The sequence below is a fragment of the Oncorhynchus nerka genome, linkage group LG7 (genome assembly GCF_034236695.1).
Source record: "Oncorhynchus nerka isolate Pitt River linkage group LG7, Oner_Uvic_2.0, whole genome shotgun sequence".
NCBI classification, from domain to species: Eukaryota; Metazoa; Chordata; class Actinopteri; order Salmoniformes; family Salmonidae; genus Oncorhynchus; species Oncorhynchus nerka.
The window spans coordinates 20,361,781-20,374,796 of record NC_088402.1 but is presented as its reverse complement, the minus strand read 5'-3'; the positions used below and the strand labels follow the sequence as shown (position 1 = coordinate 20,374,796).

The window sequence follows — 13,016 nt, the reverse complement described above, 5'->3', positions numbered from 1 at the left end:
TGGGAAAAAAATATATGATTTTGACGGCCGTCTAAATGTAGAAAAGCTAGAATCCCTTATAAAACAGATACATAAGGAATGTGATAATAATGTGAAAAAGCAGAATAAACAGGGGTTATACACAGCCGGAGTTTGGCTTTCGGAAGCAAAAAAGAGAAAGAGACGCGCAGAAAACGAGAATTCTAACTGAGGGAAAACTTTGGGCGTTTAAATTTGGGCTATTTTCTGTTGTCTAGATGTCGGAGTAACAATTACAGATAACTGTAAAAATGGGTATATTTGCGGAGAGTCTCGGTCAAATTCAGAGCGCTGGTAGTATAGTGGCGAGAGCAACAGTCTCACCAACGGTAATCCACGGTTCGGTTCCCGGCCGAGGCGTTTTAACTAAAATGGATTTTTAGATCGTAATTGACCTATTTGCATGTTTTGCCTGAAAAATACGGTCGCCAGTGTTTGCAAAAGATATAACTGAACGGATATTATGTGTTCTAGATAGAATTGATAAAAGAAGTCATTAAAAATAACGGCGAGACAATTTCGATGTAAAACGCTATTTCGCCCAAAATGATCTGGTGGAATAATGTATTGAGATGGGAGTCGTAATTAAATAGATGTATCATAGAAGAGAGAGAGTTACCTAAAGTTAAATGGAGGGGATAACGGAGAGATACAATACAATTCCAGCCTGCCTGGACGTTATGGCTAATTATGAATCAATTGACATGAGAAGTTTAACACAAAAACATGGTACGTTTAATGTTAGGGTATAGTAAATTGAGAAGTTCGGTTGGGTTTACTCTGATGATTAGAATTTAAAACTGAACTCAATCTGAATAGGGAATATATATTTTACAAAGGCGGGCAGATTTGTGTCTATAGCCAAGCAACGGAATTGCTAGACACTCAATGGGGCTATATAGTGCAACGCTTTGGACTATAAATTAGGTAAGAATAGTTTAATCGTAAGAAGTTGTGATTGTTTTTCTGATTATTGATTTTTGATTTTTGGTTAAGGTAACGCCAGTGAATTTGAACAAAAAGTAACGTATTCTAAAAACGATCTGTTTTCCGTTCTCATTGTGGGTAACAAATGAAAAGTATTATCTTAAACGGACAGTGCACGGTAATCACAGTGGTTTGAGTGTATGACAGTGGAAAAAATATTGTGGGACGACAATTCGAAGATAGAAAAATAAGTTACATGATACCTCAAGGGATTTAAAACAAACGATGTGAGGGGATTATCATAATTATTAGGTTTTGTTTTTGTAGTAAACGTTTGGGTTAAGGGGATTTCCACGTTCCCAGAGACAAGGCATTTTTAAGGCGTGCACTCACTAATGCTAGTCTGAGTTTGTAATTAGACAAGTGAATAACGTATTGGGAATAGAGTTGTAATTAAAATACTAAGTCAAAGACGAGACAGGTATTTTGAGCAAAATGGATTCTAAATGATAACAAAGAGACAATTATGATTTATGCCCATCGAAAAGCTTTTATAAAATTGGCGAATTTAGAGATGTTGGTTGGGGTGGTAAATTATAATTCAGGATTTGAACAGATGTGATAAATTAGGTTTGGTTAATCGAACAAGAATTATTTACAATTCATTTGAAGTCGCTACGAATTGGCAGGTTGAGCGCTTGATGATGACGTCACTAGCGAGACACTTTTGTCACCAGGGACTGGGGATAACGGAGCAAAATGTATGGCTGTTAGTGTGTGTATCGGGGTTTCGAGTAACTCTTAAGAATTTGATATAAAAATGGTTTGGTTATTTGTTTACTGGTTATGGTCAATTTTAGGGGTTGATTAAACTTGAACAGTATGTTCTGGCGGTTTTAGATAGAACTCTTTGTTCCGGAACGGATGAGAGTTACCCAAAATAAGTAAATTAAAGGAGCCATGAGAGAATGCGAATGCATATTTATTAAATATCGGGGATTAAATTACGGATTCCTTACACTGTGAAATGTACGACATTTGCGGCAGAGAGAAAAAGTAATGCATTGGATAATAATGTTATCGGGTTAATTGTATCTAAAGGTAGCATGGTCATTTAAGTAAACATATCCGTAGACGATGTTTAAAACTTATGATTAATGATTTGAGTCAAAGGGGAATTATCATTAGGTTTTAGTTATAGTTCACTTATTGAGTTTCTGATTCGAGGTAGCATTAGTGAATGATAGTTAGGTGTGTGGTGTCTCACTTTTAGAGGCCTCCTGGGATTATAATTTTGGGGAGAGTGGGGGAGAGAGCAGCTTTAAACGACCAAATTGAAAAAGGTCTGCAAATTATATATATATAAAACAACTGTTAGAACGATTTGTTTTAGTGCAAGGAGATTTTAAAGAGGCACGCTCACAGATGGAACCTTATGAGATGTTTTTTTTATGGGTTTGAATTATACAGGTGACTATTTCTATTGTAAGGATAAAGGGATCTTTATGTCTAATATGGTATGGCCTTTTGACCTTATCATGACTGGCTTCTGAGGTCTGATCAGCCTCAGGGGAGAGTCATTTGTATAATGAATGGGGTCATATTGAGTTACTAGTTTTAAGGTAAATTCATTAGAAATGAAGCAGTTTTGGTTGAGGGCTTAGAATTACTGTTTGAGCCACAAATGAGAAAGGGGTTCAGGATTCCGTCTTATAACATGAGCTGTGAAGTTTTTTGAATGGGCTATTAGGGAGTTGGTATTGTAACAGAGAGAAAGTCATATTCATCATTGAGAATAAATAGGGGAAGATAACATATTTTGAGCCAACAGGGCAGGGAAGAAATTGAGGTATGTTTGTTTGGTTTTAACACCCGTGTACAGGAGTGTCAAAAGAGGGGGGACATTACCTGTGTAATGGGGGAGGGTGTCCATATGGGGATTACATGATAACCAACTTGGGACAGTTCTGGGATTGTAGAAGAGGATATCCTTATAGCATAGGGAATCCCACAAAGGTGGATAGGTTTTCCATGATATGGGGGAAACCTGGGAGCACTGTTGAACTTTGTAAAGGTGATGAAATCCTACTAACCATCAAAACTATTAAGCTCTCTGATGCAGGCACTTACACCCCCGGACTACAAAGGACCGGGACAGACACGGTGGGTGTGTTTTCTATTAAGGTACTGCCAAAACCAGAGGTCCCAGACGAACCAGGGTCAGACACACTCCTCTACCACCCCTGGACCGAACCTGCCACCACTGTGTTAAAAATCTCATTCAGGTAATTAATGTTAGACTATTCAGCTATTGATCAATTAGGCACGGAGACTGGTTTTGATGGTAGGGACAATTTGTGGCTGTCTTATACAGAATAGACTTGCTTAGGATATGCTTCTTGCTAGTCAGGGGGGCGCCTGCAAGATGTTCGGTGAACAATGTTGCACGTATATTCCTAATAACACCAGTCCAGATGGTAGTATATCTAAGGGCCTTAATGGGCTTGATGCACTATCTGCTGAGATGAGGACCATCGCGGGGGTGGAGGAGTCTGACTGTTCAAATGAGTTGGGAGCCTGGTTAGGTAAGTACACTGGTATGGTGGGTACTGGATTTCTGACCCTAATTCTTGTATTATTTGTTATTGATGTGATGTGCAGCTTGCATCATACCGTGTTTTAAGAAGTCTGTTACAGATGTGGTGAAGGCTTCAGGCATGATGCCTTTGCTTGATGCTCCAGTTGGAGAGGCTGAGGTGAAGCATACTTTCAGGGGAGGATAAGACTGACTGAGGATGACCCATGTATGTTTGTTCTCCCTGTCGTGAAGGGTGGCATGGTGCCCACCTGGTGTTGGATAAGAATAGCTGAGAGGACCAGATGGGTTATAAGAATGCTTTGTTCTGCTTTACTCTGTTTTCCAGGACCAAAGTTTTATTCCACACTTTGCAACACATTAAATCCATGTTATTGTCAGATAGAATACTGAGGGTCCCCAAGGAGAGGGCTTGTTAGTGTAGGAAGGATTTTTAATATGGTTAGCATTTATTAGATTATAAGTTTTTAAATAGTATTATATTTAACAGGAATATAGGACATCTATGATGAGTTAGGATTATTGTTAGGATTAAGATAGATTGATTAAGGACTTTAGAGAAAAGCCGCTCATAGACATGTTCTTTCTAAAAGAAAATCCATGAGTTTAGAAAGACAAACAGTGAGGCATGTAGTTCAAATTTGGGAATGTGAAAAACAGCCACGGGCAGGCAGAAGAGCCCTCCCCCGCACTGCAGAGACCTTGACGGTTGGAGAGCAGAGAAGTTTAGAAGGGGAGCCAGGAAGAGCAAAGATAACATAGTGTGTAGATACTAAGTGGAGACAAAAGCGAGAATTGGAGTCATTGTGTAAGAATAAGGCAAGGTTGTTACCTGGGCAGAGCCAGGTAACAAAAGGGGGATGGGTAAATAGTGTTCTGGAATAGGATGTGACCTACGCGATAATTAACTAATACGATTTTTTTGGCTAATAAACAGAACGAATAAGAAACTGTTTTATTAGCCAAACCCGTATGTCAAAAGTTTTATGCCCAGCAGGAGAACTACAGAAGGAGGTGGCACACGAGATTCAACCAGGAGACTGGATCTGGGTCCGATCACTAAAGAAAAAAAACTGGAAGCAGCCTCGGTGGGAGGGACCATTCCAAGTACTACTGGTGACTGCCTTCGCTGTGAGATTAGCCGAAAGAGCTACCTGGGTGCATATCACACATTGTAAGAGGGTAAGTCACCCTAGCACTGTCGGACAATCACAGGAGTAGGAGAGGAACCGTGACCCATATGGAACGGGGGTCAAACTCCTTCTGAAGATTCCCTATACCCGACCTTTCCCCAGCTGTGAGCGTTCATAGAAGTGAAGTGATGGCTTGGCCTCTGGCTGTTGATATGTTCTCGGGGAGAGGGTGGGGCTTCATGTGTGCACTGACCATCCTGAGCTGTTTTATTGTGGGGGCCATATTCCTGATTCACCATGATCCCCCGGAGAGTGCCAAAGAGGATAATTTGACTCATGTGCTAGAGGAGGGAAATGGGATGTTACCAAAGATTCTCAAAAGGTCACTGAAACAAAATAGTAAGGAAGTGAGGGTGGAATTGGGCAAGGATCTCTCAGTAGAATTTTGTGTAGACCAATTGGGGTCATTCACTCCTTGGCAGTCTAGAACCATGGGACTCTATGGGAAGTATTTGTGTAAATCACCGTGTAAGTCGTGGAGCCAGGTCATAGCTCACACTGAAAGGGATGGCTACGTAAACCCATACACTCAATTTGGGACCAGGTGGAGTTTAGTAAGGGTTGGCGTTTTGGACTGTGTTCCCGAGCAGAGGAAGTATTGTATAAAGGTGCGAATTAACATTAAGGCGGTCAATACTCAGGACCTCGGGTTATGGTATGTGGGCTTCGACCAGTTTTCAACTGATACTATGGTACCGTTCCAGGTGGCAGAAGTTAGAGTCGATAAGGAGAATATGATTGGCCGAAGTTCAACCAATCCCTCTAACACAACGGCTATTCCTAGTGTAATCATCCAGGGTAAAGGACCAGTACGAATAGTCAGACCAAAGACCTTAAAGAAGTTATAGAGGTGGAGACTGGGTTTGGGGAGTCCAACTTATGGTTGGAATGGATTCAATATATGGCCAGATCAGTGGCTAAAGAAGAATGTTATGCCTGTGCGAACGCTAAACCCCAGTTAACAACTATCCCTTTCCCACTGAACGGAATTAATTCCCCTAAGGGAATGGCATGTATGGTAAAGCTGTTCATGAAAGCAGGAATGCCAGATAATGACAGTTGTATAGATTTGCACTATTTATATCCCCAGGAACCAAGTTAGTACAGAGAATATGACCACTGACGAGACCATGTCTGAATTGACAGGCTGGTTGAACTCTGGGGATTTCAATAAAATAAAATGGGCCAGTGTCGCCATCTGGTGGTTGTGCGGGGGAATGAGTTTGTGGTCAGTATTGCCGACTGATTGGACTGGTTAGGAATGCCTTTTACACTCATACAACACCAAGACATGAAGTTAGCCAAAACGAGAGAGAAGAGATGCTCCATCTGGGGCTTTTGACGACAGAGTATATATTGATAACATTGGGGTTCCACGAGGTGTGCCGGATGAGTTCAAGGCAAGAAATCAGATACTAACAGGATTAGAGTCAAGCATTTTCTGGTGATCTACTCTCAAAAAGAATGCAGACTGGATTAATTATAGTTACCAGAAGTGTTATTAAAGGTTTTGTAGAACAGACTGAAGCAACCAGCTGGAAGACCTGACAGAATAGAATTGCATTAGATAAAAGGAGGAAGTGGGCGTGGTAATCAGGACCATGTCTTACATCCCAGGTAGCACAGCTCCGGACGAATCAGTGCCCGAAGCCTCAGCTGTTTTGACCACCCTGGCTCACGGGTTGGCAGAAACTCTGGGGTGGATACTTCTCTGAACTAAATTGGGTTGACAGTATTTATGGAAAAATGTGATGTTTTGGGCTGTATCCACCTGCATGACTGTTTTAATTTTATGCGGCTGTTGTCTAATTCCCTGTGTGCGAGGCCTTGTTTCCAGGACTCTGGAGAGATCAATGACACTACAGATGGTGCGTTATGGGCCGATTCCAGGTTCTGACCTGTGGAGGACTGAAGGCATGTCTACCGAGGAAGTGGACGAATCTGGATCTGTCATTTGTGGGGAATTTATGTTTGTTGAGGCTAGTGTTGAGATGAAGGGGAATTAGATTGTAATTTGTTTCCATGATTAAAAACTGTTTTTTTAATGAAGGTCGTGACGAAAATCCGGAAGGAAGAGTTATGATTCTGATGTAGGTTTAAAAACAGTTGGAGTTAAGGTTAGATTTGATTAATGAAATGTGAAGAGTTGGATAAACATTTATAATTGATTTGTTGATTATGTGTCTATTCATATGATAATCTGATAAACCTCTATAAAAAGGTTAGTTAAGTTCGTTTATACTTTCATTTTTTATGATTAAATAAAACTAGATGTAGAATTGAATGTATAATATTTGATCAAAGGGAGGATTGTTAGAGGAAATTATAGTTTAGATGATTAATTATGTATACATTATTGATTAGAACCATTTATTCTAATACTATTATGTTATGGTATGAAAAGTAAAAGTTATTGGTTAAGCTGTTACTGAAAATGTAAGCAGAATGAATTAATTGTCTGGGCCTCTTGGGAAGTTAACGGAGAAGCGAGGCTATGGCTTGTCAGAAAGATAAGAAATGTCTGGGAGAGTTTCCAGACCTAACACTAACAATAGGCTCTTGTGAGAATCGGAGAGAGGGGGGATAAACTGATGATGTCATGTTCAGTTTATAACCTGTGGAAAAATGTGTATGCTTCAGTACTCTCTGGAATTAAACGCTCTTTACCTGGCTTTTAAGACTGGTCTCGATCTACTTCATGCATAATTAATGAACTTACACCTCATTAATGAATAGAAACGAGTGCGAAATTGGTTTTGGCAATTAAAACAAAGGAATTTAGAATTCCTCTATCAATGTCTCAGTCTGACAGTTGACACTTTCAGACATTAATACTGGATGTCCTGGCCTATGATCTCACCTGTTATTGTGACAGCAAGGATTCACTGCAGCTTCAGACTCTCCCTCCTTCCCTCTCTCCCTCTCTCCTTCTCTCCCTCCTTCCCTCCCTGGGTAACCATGACTCACCACTGCAGTTTCTTTTAAGAGGTTTGGATTTCACCCAGCAACTAGCACATGCTCTTATCAAAAGGACAACTACTTGGCAGTTCAATCAACAAGACATTTCTGTGTGTTTCCACTTGATTGTGAAGTGTTGCACAGACATCATCACAGGAACTTGCTATCTTTAGTTCTAAGAATACTCTGATAATGACTGCGTTATCTAAGATTGTTTTATTTAGTATTATTTTTGTATCTAATTTAGGCTACTGCAATCTGTGTTTACATTTCCCCATAGATAGACAGTAGAACATTTTGGTGGGAATGTATGAGTCCTTGAGTCCTGTCAGTCACGGTAAGAGAGTGAAATTAGCATAAATGTGCAGTAGCCTAGAGCATGCACTACATACGCTGCCTTCAGAAAGTATCCACAAAGATACAGGCGTCCTTCCTAACTCAGTTGCTGGAGAGGAAGGAAACCGCTCAGGGATTTCACCATGAGGGCAATGGTGACTTTAGAACAGTTTAATGGCTGTGATAGGAGAAAACTGAGGATGGATCAACAACATTGTATATATAGTTACTCCACAATACCAACCTAAATAAAAAGAAGGAAGCCTGTACAGAATACCAATATTCCAAATATTCCAAAACTTGCATCCTGTTTGTAATAAGGCACTGATGTAAAACTGCTAGAAATATGTCCTGAATACAAAGCGTTATGTTTGGAGCAAATCCAACACAACACATCAGTGAGCATGGTGATGGCTGCATCATGTTATGGATATGCTTGTCATTGGCAAGGGAGTTTTTCTAGGATAAAAATAAATGGAATAGAGCTAAGCACAGGCAAAATACTAGAGGAAAGCCTGGATCAGTCTGCTTTCCAACAGATACTGGGAGACAAATGTACCTTTCAACAGAACAATAACCTAAAACACAAAGCCAAATATACACTGGAGTTGCTTACCAAGACGACATTGAATGTTCCTGAGGGGCCTAGTTAGTTTTGACTTAAATCGGCTTGAACATCTATGGCAAGACATGAACATTTCTGTCTAGCAATGATCAACAACCAACTTGACAGAGCTTGAAGAACTTAAAAAGAATAATGTGCAAATAGTGTAGAATCCAGGTGTGCACAGCTCCTAGAGACTTACCTAGAATGACACACAGCTGTAATCCCTGCCAAAGGGGATTCTAATTGACTCAGAGGTGTGAATATTTGAGACTATTTTGAATATTTTTCACTCAGAGGTGTGAATATTTACAGTACCAGTTTGGACACACCTACTCATTCAAGGATTTTTATTTATTTGTACTATTTTCTAGTGTGCAAAGCCGTCAAGGCAAAGAGTGGCTACTTTGAAGGATCTCAAATATAAAATATATTTAGATTTGTTTAACACTTTTTTGGTGACTACATGATTCCATATGTGTTATTTCATAGTTTTGATGTCTTCACTATTATTCTACAATGTAGAAAATAGTACAAATAAAGAAAAGCCTTTGAATGAGTAGGTGTGTCCAAACTTTTGACTGGAAGTGACTGTGTTTTAATGTTGTCTAGGGGTGGCACTTAACTGTGTCTAAAGGTCCTCTAGGGTGGGTACTAGACTGTGTTTAACGGTCCTCTAGTTGCAGGGTGGGTATGAGACTGTGTTTAAAGGTACTCTAGGGTGGGCACTAGACTGTGTTTAAAAGGTCCTCTAGGGTGGGTACTAGACTGTGTTTAAAGGTGCTTTAGTTGTAGGGTGGGTACTAGACTGTGTTTAAAGGTCCTCTAGTTGTAGGGTGGGTACTAGACTGTGTCTAAAGGTCCTCTAGGGTGGGTACTAGACTGTGTCTAGTTGTAGGGTGGGTTCTAGACTGTGTCCAAAGGTGCTCTAGTTGTAGGGTGGGCACTAGATTGTCTAAAGGTCCTCTAGGGTGGGTACTAGACTCTGTTTAAAGGTCCTCTAGTTGTAGGGTGGGTACTAGACTGTGGTTAAAGGTCCTCTAGTTGTAGGGTGGGTACTAGACTGTGTTTAAAGGTCCTCTAGGGTGGGCACTAGACTGTGTTTAAAGGTACTCCAGGGTGGGCACTAGACTGTGTTTAAAAGGTCCTCTAGGATGGGCACTAGACTGTGTTTAAAGGTGCTCTAGTTGTAGGGTGGGTACTAGACTGGGCAGGGTGCCCCATATCCCATCGTCTATTTTAAAGCTTATTGGGCATTTGACATCTGACTTCTCCCTGTGGACCACTGCCCTCACAAAAACTATAGAAGTTACTAAAAGGGCTTATCAAGAAAAACGTACTCCTCCTGCCTCAAATTTTTAGTCCTTTTGTATGTTTTTGTTGGTGAGCCCTTTTGTTGAATTTCTGTCATTGTTGTAGAGCACCCCTCCCCCTGGTGGTTAAGTTCAGGATTGGGGTAGGATAATATGATCCTGGATCTGTGGTTCTCTATGAGGAGCTTCTATCTCAAGTATTCATCAGTTGGGTGTTCTAGTTACGTACTGTTATATCTTATAGGACATGATGTCTTTCTGATGGAGTAATTGCAGGGGATTGAACTGTAATTGTCTTGTCGCATGTGAGTTTGGAGTGTCTCGTAGCTAGCTACCGTTCTCCACCCACCCACGCACACACACAAACACGAACGCGCGCACACACACATGCGCACACACATGCGCACACGCACTCGCGCACACACACACATACGCACACACACACACGCGCGCACACATGCACGCACGCACACAAACATATCCGGTTCTTTCCCACCCCCTGTGTCATCTGGGAGTAATGATTCTCCCAGGCCTGCCGCCCATATTTCCACTCGTTATCATCAGGCACTGAAACAGAGAACAATACCCATGAACAGACTACCAGTCTTCACCACTACCAGTCCTCACCCCTACCAGTCCTCACCACTACCATAGCCCTCACCACTACCATAGCCCTCACCACTACCATAGCCTCACAGTCCTCACCACTACCATAGCCCTCACCACTACATTAGTCCTCACCACTACCATAGTCCTCACCACTACCATAGCCCTCACCACTACCATAGCCCTCACCACTACCATAGCCCTCACCACTACCATAGCCCTCACCACTACCATAGCCCTCACCACTACCATAGTCCCTCACCACTACCATAGTCCTCACCACTACCATAGCCCTCACCACTACCATAGTCCTCACCACTACCATAGTCCTCACCACTACCATAGCCCTCACCACTATCATAGCCCTCACCACTATCATAGTCCTCACCACTACATTAGCCCTCACCACTACCATAGTCCTCACCACTACCATAGCCCTCACCACTACATTAGTCATCACCATAGCCCTCACCACTACCATAGCCCTCACCACTACCATAGCCCTCACCACTACCATAGCCCTCACCACTACCAGTCCTCACCACTACCATAGTCCTCACCACTACCATAGCCCTCACCACTACCAAAGCCCTCACCACTACCATAGCCCTCACCACTACCATAGTCCTTACCACTACCAGTCCTCACCACTACCAGTCCTCACCACTACATTAGCCCTCACCACTACCATAGTCCTCACCACTACCATAGCCCTCACCACTACCATAGCCCTCACCACTACCATAGCCCTCACCACTACCATAGTCCTCACCACTACCATAGCCCTCACCACTACCATAGCCCTCACCACTACCATAGTCCTCACCACTACCATAGCCCTCACCACTACCATAGTCCTCACCACTACATTAGTCCTCACCACTACCATAGCCCTCACCACTACCATAGCCCTCACCATAGCCCTCACCACTACCATAGCCCTCACCACTACCATAGTCCTCACCACTACATTAGTCCTCACCACTACATTAGTCCTCACCACTACCATAGCCCTCACCACTACCATAGCCCTCACCACTACCATAGCCCTCACCACTACCATAGCCCTCACCACTACCATAGTCCTCACCACTACATTAGTCCTCACCACTACATTAGTCCTCACCACTACATTAGCCCTCACCACTACCATAGCCCTCACCACTACATTAGCCCTCACCACTACCAAAGTCCTCACCACTACCATAGTCCTCACCATAGCCCTCACCACTACCATAGCCCTCACCATAGCCCTCACCACTACCATAGCCCTCACCACTACCATAGCCCTCACCACTACCATAGCCCTCACCACTACATTAGCCCTCACCACTACATTAGCCCTCACCACTACCATAGTCCTCACCACTACATTAGTCCTCACCACTACCATAGCCCTCACCACTACCATAGCCCTCACCACTACATTAGCCCTCACCACTACATTAGCCCTCACCACTACATTAGCCTCACCACTACCATAGTCCTCACCACTACCATAGCCTCACCACTACCATAGCCCTCACCACTACCATAGCCCTCACCACTACCATAGCCCTCTACCACCTACCACTACCAGTCCTCACCACTACCATTAGCCCTCACCACTACCATAGCCCTCACCACTACCATAGCCCTCACCACTACCATAGCCCTCACCACTATCATAGCCCTCACCACTACCATAGCCCTCACCACTACCATAGCCCTCACCACTACCATAGCCCTCACCACTACCATAGCCCTCACCACTACCATAGCCCTCACCACTACCATAGCCTCACCACTACATAGCCCTCACCACTACCATAGCCCTCACCACTACCATAGCCACTATCATCACCACTACCATAGCCCTCACCACTACCATAGCCCTCACCACTACCATAGCCTCACCACTACCATAGTCCTCACCACTACCATACCAGTCCTCACCACTACCATAGCCCACTCCCTCACCACTACCATAGCCCTCACCACTACCATAGCCCTCACCACTACCATAGCCCTCACCACTACCATAGTCCTCACCACTACATTAGTCCTCACCACTACCATAGTCCTCACCACTACCATAGCCTCACCACTACATTAGTCCACTACCATAGCCCTCACCACTACCATAGCCCTCACCACTACCATAGTCCTCACCACTACCATAGTCCTCACCACTACATTAGTCCCTCACCACTACCATTAGCCCTCACCACTACCATAGCCCTCACCACTACCATAGCCCTCACCACTACCATAGCCCTCACCACTACCATAGCCCTCACCACTACCATTAGCCCTCACCACTACCATTAGCCCTCACCACTACCATAGTCCTCACCACTACATTAGTCCTCACCACTACCATAGCCCTCACCACTACCATAGCCCTCACCACTACATTAGTCCTCACCACTACATACCATAGCCCTCACCACTACCATAGCCCTCACCACTACCATAGCCCTCAC

General features: G+C 43.1%; 1 long non-coding RNA gene across 1 annotated transcript; it reads left to right on the top strand.

Annotated features, from left to right (window-relative positions):
• The first annotated feature begins 998 nt into the window (after positions 1-998).
• Positions 999-7,412, top strand: LOC135572427 (uncharacterized). The gene is made up of 2 exons (XR_010464288.1): positions 999-5,278; positions 5,585-7,412. It is a non-coding gene; the product is annotated as an uncharacterized LOC135572427 (long non-coding RNA).
• Positions 7,413-13,016: the final 5,604 nt, after the last annotated feature.